This window comes from Chelonia mydas, chromosome 13 (genome assembly GCF_015237465.2).
Source record: "Chelonia mydas isolate rCheMyd1 chromosome 13, rCheMyd1.pri.v2, whole genome shotgun sequence".
NCBI classification, from domain to species: domain Eukaryota; kingdom Metazoa; phylum Chordata; order Testudines; family Cheloniidae; genus Chelonia; species Chelonia mydas.
The window spans coordinates 5,464,832-5,475,607 of NC_051253.2; the positions used below are offsets into that span (position 1 = coordinate 5,464,832).

The 10,776-nt window shown below is 42.8% G+C and overlaps 1 long non-coding RNA gene across 1 annotated transcript; it reads left to right on the forward strand.

Annotated features, from left to right (window-relative positions):
- Nucleotides 1-388: 388 nt before the first annotated feature.
- On the forward strand, nucleotides 389-7,750 carry LOC122462724. Its single transcript, XR_006285446.1, has 4 exons — nucleotides 389-465; nucleotides 2,619-2,651; nucleotides 3,746-3,795; nucleotides 7,049-7,750. It is a non-coding gene; the product is annotated as an uncharacterized LOC122462724 (long non-coding RNA).
- Nucleotides 7,751-10,776: the final 3,026 nt, after the last annotated feature.

Sequence of the window (10,776 nt, forward strand, 5' to 3'; positions counted from 1 at the left end):
AATGACTTCTGTGTGTAGATGCCAGCCCCTGAGACATCCTGCTCAGTTTGTCATTATACAGATTAACAGGCCGTAGATGCACAGTGCTGTGATTCTTCGCACTGTGCAGAGAAATGAGGTTTGGTCAGCTGCAAGCGCACACTGGCACCTCCTAATGATGTGAAAGGTATGGGCTCATGGGGTGTCGAGAACCAAGGCTGCTTCCAGAATGAAGGTTTAGCATCACTTTATCACGGTGTATGACTAGCAAATAATTAGCTATGTGAATTGAGTGAACATGATCAGGAGCACCACAGAGTGTCACCTATTTTTAGAACTTGAATCAAACCTTTTTACATGAAGATTCTGAGATGTTTACATACAGTTTCCTTTCCTTTTTTCTTTCCAGACAGGAACAAAACCAGGCACCAGCCAGTCTGGGGTCCTGAGAAAGTCTGTGTCCTCTTGGATCAGAATTGGAATCTTGTAAGAAAGCCTCTTCTTTTGAGATTTCCAGTCCCGTTCTGTAGACCTAAGAAATTCAGATCCACTTTTGAAATACTGACTGTTTAGCAGAAGCCCAACCAAAAAAGCTTTTGAATTTGAGTTTTCCCCATCTTTAAATTCAAGGAAAAGCAGACACCAATGGACTCTCATTGCCAGACCCAGAGTTAAAATACTCCACCTCAAAAAGCTGTTGGATGAACTAGTCCCTGTGGCCTGACCCTGTGTGATAAACTCCTGTTGGCTTCAGTGGCAGTTCCATGTACAGAGCCGTTAGGCTATTAGCCAGGACGGGCAGGGATGTCCCTAGCCTCTGTTTTCCAGAAGCTGGGAATGGGCAACAGGGGATGGATCACTTGATTATTATCTTTTCTGGACTTTCCCTTTGAAGCACCTGGCATTGGCCACTGTTGGAAGACAGGATACTGGGCTAGATGGACCTTTGGTCTGACCCAGAATGGCTGTTGTTATGTTCAGGGTTGTAAGCTTCCCATGCTGTTTTCATCTTCAAACCTGTACCCTGTTCTGTGACATGTTGTCTGCACAGATGAAGGTCATAAGAAGCTAAAAAACAGGTTAATCTTACATGGAGTTTTAATGATCACTAAGGGACCTGTTTCTGATCTCATTCACACCAGTGTAAATCAGGATTAATAATAATACCTAGCTCTTAGGTACCGTTTGTCATCCATAGATCTCAAAGTGATTGACAAAGAAAGTAAGCATCAGTATTTCCATTTTACAGATGGGGAAACGGAGGCTCAGAGCAAGCCTTTGTCCAAGGGCATGAAGCAGGTCAGTTGCAGAGCTGGGAATAGAACTCAGACCTACATTACCTCCACTGAAGCCAGTTAAGTTGGGGAGGCAGTGTTGTCTAGTGGATAGCGCTCTGGACTGTGGCTTAGGACAGTGGTTCTCAAAGCCGGTCCGCTGCTTGTTCAGGGAAAGTCCCTGGCAGGTCGGACCAGTTTGTTTACCTGCCGCATCTGCAGGTTCGGCCGATCGTGGCTCCCGCTGGCTGCGGTTCGCCGCTCCAGGCCAGCAGGGGCTGTGGGAAGCAACGCGGGCCAAGAGACGTGCTGGCTACCCTTCCCGCAGCCCCCATTGGCCTGGAGCAGCAAACCGCGGCCAGTGGGAGCCGTGATCGGCCGAACCTGCAGACGCAGCAGGTAAACAAACCGGTCCAGCCCGCCAGGAGCTTTCCCTGAACAAGCGGTGGACCGGCTCTGAGAACCACTGGCTTAGGAGACCTGGTTTCTATTTCAGCCTCGAAGGCTGGTCGACAGGATGACCTTGGGCAAATCACTTTGCTGCTCTGTGCCTCAGTTTCCCCATCTGTAACATGGAAATACAGATGCTTACTTCCTTTGTAAATCACTTTGAGATCTATTGCGGGAAAGCATTGGATAAAAGCTAGGCATAATTATTACATGATTATCACACTGGTGTAAAGCCAGGTTGAGAGATGATAATCAGACCCAATATCAGTTATCAGGGAAACTATAGTAAAGAATAGAGAGTCAAGATTTTACACTACAGAAGGTCCAGAACCAGAGTTTAGATCTGGATTTGGATCTGAAGCCAACTTTCTCCTAAATCTGGTGAGAGATTCAGTTCTGGTTCAGGTTCAGCTCCTGATTTTACTTAGCTATTATAAAACTCTGAATCAGACACACTTTTCAGAGATGTCTCAATTGGCAGTGCAATGTTGTTAATTAAGTATTAAACTCCAGGCAGCCTTTACTTTTAATTAACACTCATGATGGTTAATGCTAATCCCCTTCATTGGTGAATCAATGGGCTGATTGATTGGATTCTCCAGTGTAATGTGATCCAAAACCCAAAGTCTTAATGTCTGGAAAGCAATTGGATTCCTTTGCCAATCATTTATTTCAGAGAACATCACTATCTCGCTGAATACTTTGCACTTAGGTAAACACAGTTTCTCATTCTCGCCACACTGAGCAGGTCAATCAGGCATAAATCTTATCTCATTACTGATGGCAATGGACAGCCAATATCCCCAAAGTGCTGAATGTACTGAAAACCCTTTTTAACTGTCATTCCCTGATGTTGCATTTAGGCATTTTTCATAAATATGCGTTAAAACGCTTCTCTGCTTTTTTTTTTTTTAGATAGAAGTCTTTTAACCTCTGTTCATAATCAAGGTTGGTGGGAAAAGTCAACTGCTATTGTCTATACTGTGCCTGCTCCACGTAGTAAGATGGAGAACTTTAAATGAAAGTCCTATTAAACTGGTACCTTTATAGCACCTTACTGCTTACCCAAAATATGCACACGCACACTTAGCAGGTATGATATTTATTAATTATTATTTGTATTGTGTCAACACCTAGAAGCCCCAGTCAAGTATTAGGCTAGGTGCTGTATGAACACAGACCAAATAGGCGGTCTCAGCCCCAAAGAGCTTGCAATCTATGTAGAATCATAGAACTGGAAGGGACCTTGTGAGGTCATCTAGTCCTGTCCCCTGCACTCATGGCAGCACTAAGCATTATCTAGACCATCACTGACAGGTATTTATCTAACCTGCTCTTAAAAACCTCCAATGATGGAGATTCCGCAACCTCCCTAGGCAATTTATTCCAGTGCTTAACCACCCTGACAGTTAGGAAGTTTTTCCTCATGTCCAACCTAAACCTCCCTTGCTGCACTTTAAGCCCGTTGCTTTTTGTCCTGCCCTCAGGGGTTAAGAAGAACAATTCTTCTCACTCCTTCTTGTAACAACCTTTTACATACTTGAAAACTGTTATCATGTCCCCTCTCAGTCTTCTCTTGTCCAGACTAAACAAATCCAATTTTTTCAATCTTCCCTCATTGGTCATGTAGTAGAGTCACTTTTGCTGCTAAAAGAAAAGGAGTACTTGTGGCACCTTAGAGACTAACCAGTTTATTTGAGCATGAGCTTTCGTGAGCTACAGCTCACTTCATCGGATGCATAGCATATCGTGGAAATGGTCTTCTGCAGTTTCCACGATATGCTATGCATCCGATGAAGTGAGCTGTAGCTCACGAAAGCTCATGCTCAAATAAACTGGTTAGTCTCTAAGGTGCCACAAGTACTCCTTTTCTTTTTACGAATACAGACTAACACGGCTGTTACTCTGAAACCTGTCATTTTGCTGCTAAAGTGGGCAAGAAAATTGGAAGCTTGCCTGAGGCTAGTTGACATTTTGAATATACTTATTTATATTTTTCTAAGTCAGTATCTAACTTGTCTGTCTTTTGTTTGTTTCACCAGCTCAGATAACAGAAGCAAGCCTAGGAAACACTCAAGATATGGAAAAGACGGTACACAAGTCATTGTTTAGCTCTATTTAGATCTCTGCCATATTTCAAAGCCTGTCTTTCCTTTCTTATAATAGAATGGGAATATTTGCCTGATAGCAGGTGTCGATCCAAATGCGAAAAGCGTAGCTGGGTTCTGCTGAGTTATTCAGACAGGTTGCTCACTACCCCCACTGGATATAAGGGAGCTGGGAGGATCCCTCTGGCAGGAGAAGATCTAGGGTGTGGGCTAAGCAGTCTGGAAAGAGGAGCCCTCGGACCAGCCTAGTCTGGGGAGAAGATTTGAGGTGATAGAGCCAAATCTCAGGAAGAGATGGCAGGGGATGAGTTTTTCACCTAACACAGAATACGGGCTTCGTTTAGAGCAAATTGGAAAAGGCAACTCCTCAAATCTCTGTATGTGACTTGAGATACTGCGGGGAAGGGGGCATCATTGGGCCATTTATAGACTTTGGTACAGAGCAGCTTCAAAGCAGTAAACATTGTGAATATTCCAGTCTCTCTCTGTAGATGTTGGCAGGTGATTATTAAACTTACATGGAGATGGAAAAAATGCCTTAGTGGAAAGGTACAAGGCAGAGGTTGTGAATATTGCAAATGTTGTGAAATATTTCAGAGACCGTCAAAAAAGCAGCTATAATTTTGGATTAAATTGAGAAGTAGGTGGGCTAATTTAAGAAGACTGTCAGGTACTTTTTATGGATTGCAATTTCTCTTTTATTCTTTAAATGGTTGCACTTTTTTACAGTAAATAGACTCTTGGAAACTTGAAAATAACATGTATCACCCTATGTATTTAGCCTATGCAGCTAAGACGTTGCAAATACTCACTTTATTGACCCTCCTAAAAACCTTGAGGCATTGCAGTTCCAGTCAAAAAAGGCTAGATCTTCAGGTCAGTGGTCAGGGTTCCAGTCTATCTTTTGAATGATTAAACCACATAAGAGAGAGGAAACTGCAGAACTTTCCTATTTTCTTCCTTTGGGAATATGGTTCAAAGGAAGCTGAAGGAGTGTCCATGAAGAACAATCATGGAATAACCTGCCCAAGTTTTCCCCTAGCCCCAGACAGTTTGTGGCTGGCTCACGCCCTGAATCATAAGGCTTTATAGAGCAGTTTTTACATTTCCAGCCTATTTCATGTCACCCCTATCCCCAACCTCCCATTTTCACAAGCGGGAGAAAGCTGCACCCATATAAATTGCGTAGGCATTTGGGTGACTAAATGCAAGGGAAGCCAGCACAACAGTGATTAATCGTAGAATCATAGAATCATAGAATATCAGGGTTGGAAGGGACCCCAGAAGGTCATCTAGTCCAACCCCCTGCTCGAAGCAATTCCCAGTTAAATCATCCCAGCCAGGGCTTTGTCAAGCCTGACCTTAAAAACCTCTAAGGAAGGAGATTCTACCACCTCCCTAGGTAACGCATTCCAGTGTTTCACCACCCTCTTAGTGAAAAAGTTTTTCCTAATATCCAATCTAAACCTCCCCCATTGCAACTTGAGACCATTACTCCTCGTTCTGTCATCTGCTACCATTGAGAACAGTCTAGAGCCATCCTCTTTGGAACCCCCTTTCAGGTAGTTGAAAGCAGCTATCAAATCCCCCCTCATTCTTCTCTTCTGCAGACTAAACAATCCCAGCTCCCTCAGCCTCTCCTCATAAGTCATGTGCTCTAGACCCCTAATCATTTTTGTTGCCCTTCGCTGGACTCTCTCCAATTTATCCACATCCTTCTTGTAGTGTGGGGCCCAAAACTGGACACAGTACTCCAGATGAGGCCTCACCAGTGTCGAATAGAGGGGAACGATCACGTCCCTCGATCTGCTCGCTATGCCCCTACTTATACATCCCAAAATGCCATTGGCCTTCTTGGCAACAAGGGCACACTGCTGACTCATATCCAGCTTCTCGTCCACTGTCACCCCTAGGTCCTTTTCCGCAGAACTGCTGCCTAGCCATTCGGTCCCTAGTCTGTAGCGGTGCATTGGATTCTTCCATCCTAAGTGTAGGACTCTGCACTTATCCTTATTGAACCTCATCAGATTTCTTTTGGCCCAAACCTCCAATTTGTCTAGGTCCTTCTGTATCCTATCCCTCCCCTCCAGCGTATCTACCACTCCTCCCAGTTTAGTATCATCCGCAAATTTGCTGAGAGTGCAATCCACACCATCCTCCAGATCATTTATGAAGATATTGAACAAAACCGGCCCCAGGACCGACCCCTGGGGCACTCCACTTGACACCGGCTGCCAACTAGACATGGAGCCATTGATCACTACCCGTTGAGCCCGACAATCTAGCCAGCTTTCTACCCACCTTATAGTGGTAGATTAGGAGTAGATAGTAGTAGAGTAGGAGTAGGTAGATTAGGTAGAGTAGGAGTAGGGGTAGATTAGGAGTAATCTGAGAATGAGGCAATTTAGGAGATTCACTTAAAAAACCCCTGAGGATATGGGCTCATGCCCACCTAACCACACTCTGTTGTTGCATATTTGTTATATAATTACACACAAAAAATAGATTTTGTCAAGCTGCCTGGAATGGCTCAAGAGCATGAGTGCCAACCTCGGGGCAGACTGGTACAAACCAGGGCCCAAACCTAAACTGGTTGTGAGTTCTATACTTAGATTCTGCCAACCAAACATCAAGTGTGAACTCCTCAAACACTATAACCGCATTAACATGGAGTCACAGACAGTCCCCTTGCAGATTCTGGTCTATCCTGCCACCTAAGTGAGCCTGCCTTTGTGATAGATGGTCCCCTACAACAATATTCAGGTTACTCCCAGTCCTAAAAGAATGAGTTACTTACCCCAGCTCAGTTAAACCCCAGAGCTCATACCAAAGACAATGCTTATAGCTAATCCTATAATAAACCAACTAAAGATTTATTAACTAAGAAAGAGAAACAAGTTATTTACCAGGTTAAAGCAGGTAAGCACACACACAAATGAATTACAGTCTTAGGTTCCAAGAGACGGTAGACCAGGGATCGGCAACCTTTGGCACGTGGCCAGTCAGGAAAATCCACTGGCGTGCTGGGATGGTTTGTTTACCTGCAGCGTCCACAGGTTCAGCCAATCGCAGCTCCCACTGGCCACGGTTCACCGCTCCAGGCCAATGGGGGCTACGGGAAGCGGCGCTGGCCAAGGGATGTGCTGAGGATGTGCTTAGTAATCCTTAACCCTCAGAGTCCAAGCAGCATAAAGATACAATTTTTTCTTGTCCATGATTTTTATTTCCTTCCCCCAGTGTTCAAGCTGATGGGACAAGTCCATGTCTCCTCTTTGGTGGGGAGCGAGTGGAGGGACCGAGGACTAGGGGGGAAGCAATCAACAAAGTCTTTGGTAACTCTGACGTTCCACAATGGCCTACTGAAAGCAAATTAACCTTCCTGTGGGCAGGATCTAACACCTTCTGCAACAACTGAGGCAGGGGTCTTAAGGACAACAGCCTCCTTCACTGCACGGTCCTGAATACTCCCTAGAGCACGTCCATCTTGCGCGCTGAGTGAGGCAGGGTCCCTGTGGGGAAAGAAAGCATGCCATCTCTTCAATTAAATGTTTCAAGTAGTTTTGTTAAAAAAAAAAAAATATGTAACTAGAGAGACAAGTGAAAATGACCAACATTATCAAGTGCACTTCACATTGATAAACGTCAATCTTTTTACTCATGCAAAATTGTTCTGAGAAAACATCAGTCCAGGACTCAGCTTCAGCAATTACTGTCATCATCAGCCAAGTTCTATTTTTCACCATGAAAAATCTCATCAAGCCCATTTCCATTGTAAATGTGTTGCTAGCAGAGTTCAGAGTGGTGTTATCAGGAAGTGGAGTTTCAGTCAGCCCTCTGCAAATAACTAGAGGCTCATTGCAACAAAGGAAAGATGTTTATCTGTTCTGGGATAATCACTTTGGGAAAAGAAGGGGAATAATTGTGTGGCAACTATTAAAAGGAAGGGACAGGAAACATCACTGTGCTACAAATAAACACATTCTATCAACAGCAGTGGCTGATTTTTCTGCGTATGTCAAAATTAAGGCAGCCATAGATACAAAAGAAGCTGACTAATGTGCCACTTGTACTGACTAAGGGTGTAAATTAAGGTACTGCAGAAAGTCAACTTAATTGATTTCATTCAATTTCAAATTATAGTCTGGTGGAAGCAGGAAAATTTCTGCAATTGGCTGCACTTGCGCTGAGAAGTGTACTGAGAGACTGCTGCAAACCTACCTGAATCCTTTCCCCTCAGGTCCTGTTAATGGAGCATGATTCCAGCTTCAATGGCATGACATATCTAGTCAATATACTTAACTGAAATTTGTAACAAAGCATTGGAGGCCCAGCCAGCTGTGCATTCTTGACAAATTCAGGGCCAGATCCTCACAGTAGGGCACTTTGTGCTATGCCACTGACATGATTTGGCTGAAAAATCTGAATATGTAGTCCAAGGAAGAGCATGTTAGAGAATGGGTGATCCCAGAGTGGAGTGCAGTCAGTATAGGGACTTGGACCTTGGGCATCATATACCATCCTAGCTGCTGGCATAGTGTGGAACGTGGGAAAGTCAGTGTTAGTTGGGGTGCCCCCAGGCTAAGTTAATTCTGGGCTAGGTTTGTGTCTTCTTGTGCTTGTTATGGATAACATAACGTAGAGCATAACTTAGAGCAGCCGAGAGTGAGTTCTAATGGGTTAGGCCCAAGACTGGTAATCAGAAGACCTAGCTTCTGTTCCCAGCTCTGCCACTGACCCTTTGCCTGTCATGTCCATTTAGAATGTAAGTCCCTGCCCAAAGAGCTATCTCTGTGTTTTGTACAGCTCCAAGCACAGTGAGGCCCTGATCATGGTGGAGGCCTCTAGGCACTACCATGGTATTAATGACAGGGAGCATGGGCTACATATTCAGAGCTGCTTCCAACCTGCTTTTAGAGCAGAGTGAATAATATGCAGTGAATGATTTTATTCAATTAATTTGGTCTCCCTTTCTGTTTGTGAATTATCTGTGAGCAGCTCACGATTGTCTCAACATTTCTTTTCTATGTGACATTAGTCCCTGAATAATGTCCAGGGGAGAAATTCTTGATTTGTAGACTGTTTATGGCTACTCTCTGGTATTCAGAATTCAAGGTGTGTTGCTGACATTTGATTGGCTGCATGGCTCCTGGATTGATTTTGTTCCTGGACTGGACAAACGTAACTTGTAGGGTAAGGATTTTCAGTGCACATAAATGGACAAATTCAAAAATTCCTTTTTGTCAATTTAATATTTATTATTTTTATTATTTAACATTTATACTGTGGCAGCACATCAAGGTTACAATGAGTGTGCTGGGTGCTGTACAAATATTAAATAACAATTGCTGCATAAAAGACCTTGTAGCCTTATGACAAGACATGACAGGTGGACAAGATAAACAAGCAGGCTCTGGTGGGTGGGGAAGCTGGGTTAACAAAGACGGTTCGTTGGAAAACAGGGGCGTTCCACAGGGAATTGTGATGAAGATGACAAGAACATTTTTGTCAATTTTCCACACATATTTTTGACTTTTCATGGAACAATCAAAACTTGAACACTTTTTGGCTGACATTTTTTTAGCTGAATTTTTTTTAATGTTCAGTTTTCCAATGAAAAATTGAATATTTTTGAGGAGTGCAGATATTTATTGTTACATTTTTTCATTTGGTCAAAAACTCAGTTTTCCTTTTGAGGGAATGGGGGGGGGGGGGGTGAAGTCTCAAGGGAAAATTTTCCAGCAGGTCTAGTAACAAATAAATAAAATGTAATGTAACAATTTTTAGCTAGTCACTAGAAGTGATGAATGTACTCGGATATTCACCTCTGGCACCATCTTTTCAGAAGATCTGCTCTCTGTGGGCATTTAGAGTAGCACCTGCGTAGATTAGCCACAGAAATAATATTTTATTCTTGTCAGCCTCATAGGACCAGCAGTACTGTGAGAAACTGCATTGGAGTCTTTTCTGGGTCGTGCATCACCAGCAGAATTGTTAATTAAGTTCCAACTGCAACCCAACTGTCTTGAAATTATGCCGAGTTATGCCATGTTCTATCAGTGAAACTTTCTGGGTTCCCTCTATTTTTTTCCTCTTTTGGGAACATGATTCTTCTTAACTTCCTTGGTCCCGATCCTGCAAACAGTTAAGCTCATGTGTAATTTTACTCACATGAGCAGTCCCATTGATTTCAATGGGTAATCAATATTCACTACCAGCAGGAGTACGTTTATGTGTTTAAATGTGTTCAGGATCAGGGTTTTTGTTGTACACCTACATCATCAATAGCATCAGTGTGACTATGTAGTACTCTGGACCTTATTGGGCAAACTGCCATTGCTCTATTGAAGTCAACAGAGCTATAGCAATTTACGCTAGCTAAGGGTCTGCCCAATGTGTTTTAGATGACTGCTAATGCTGTGCCAGGAAACCAGAGCATGTTTTTCTAGCTTTGTTTTCTTTTCTTTATTTATTGGTACTGTAGAAATAAGGGTTATTGTTTTCTCTAATCTTCCTATTGTAAACTGGTGAGTTATTTATTTAAAAACCAGTTGGAATCTGGAGAAAAAAGTATTCTGATGTTCAAATACATGATACCCTTCTTTTAAATCAAAGCATTATTTTAAATGTTTTCAGCCAGCTATGCTCGGTTAGTGGAGATTAAAATTCAAAGACAGTCCAAGAAAATATAAAGAGCAATCTAACTTGTCTTAATTTCTTTTGCCTTCCTGGGGGTTAGTATAATTGAAATATAAAGACACATTTGGGTAACAAAAGGGATATACACCATCCACATTAAGAGTTCCAATGCAAAAATCAGCATTAATTAACACAGCTTTTTTATTTAATCATGCTGGAATAATTTACTGAGAAATTTAAGTGGCAAAAACATTTCAAATTGATAAAAAGTGAAACATTCTGCTCTAGAAAATTTCCCTTCTTCATTGAAATATGCAATGAAGCAAAAT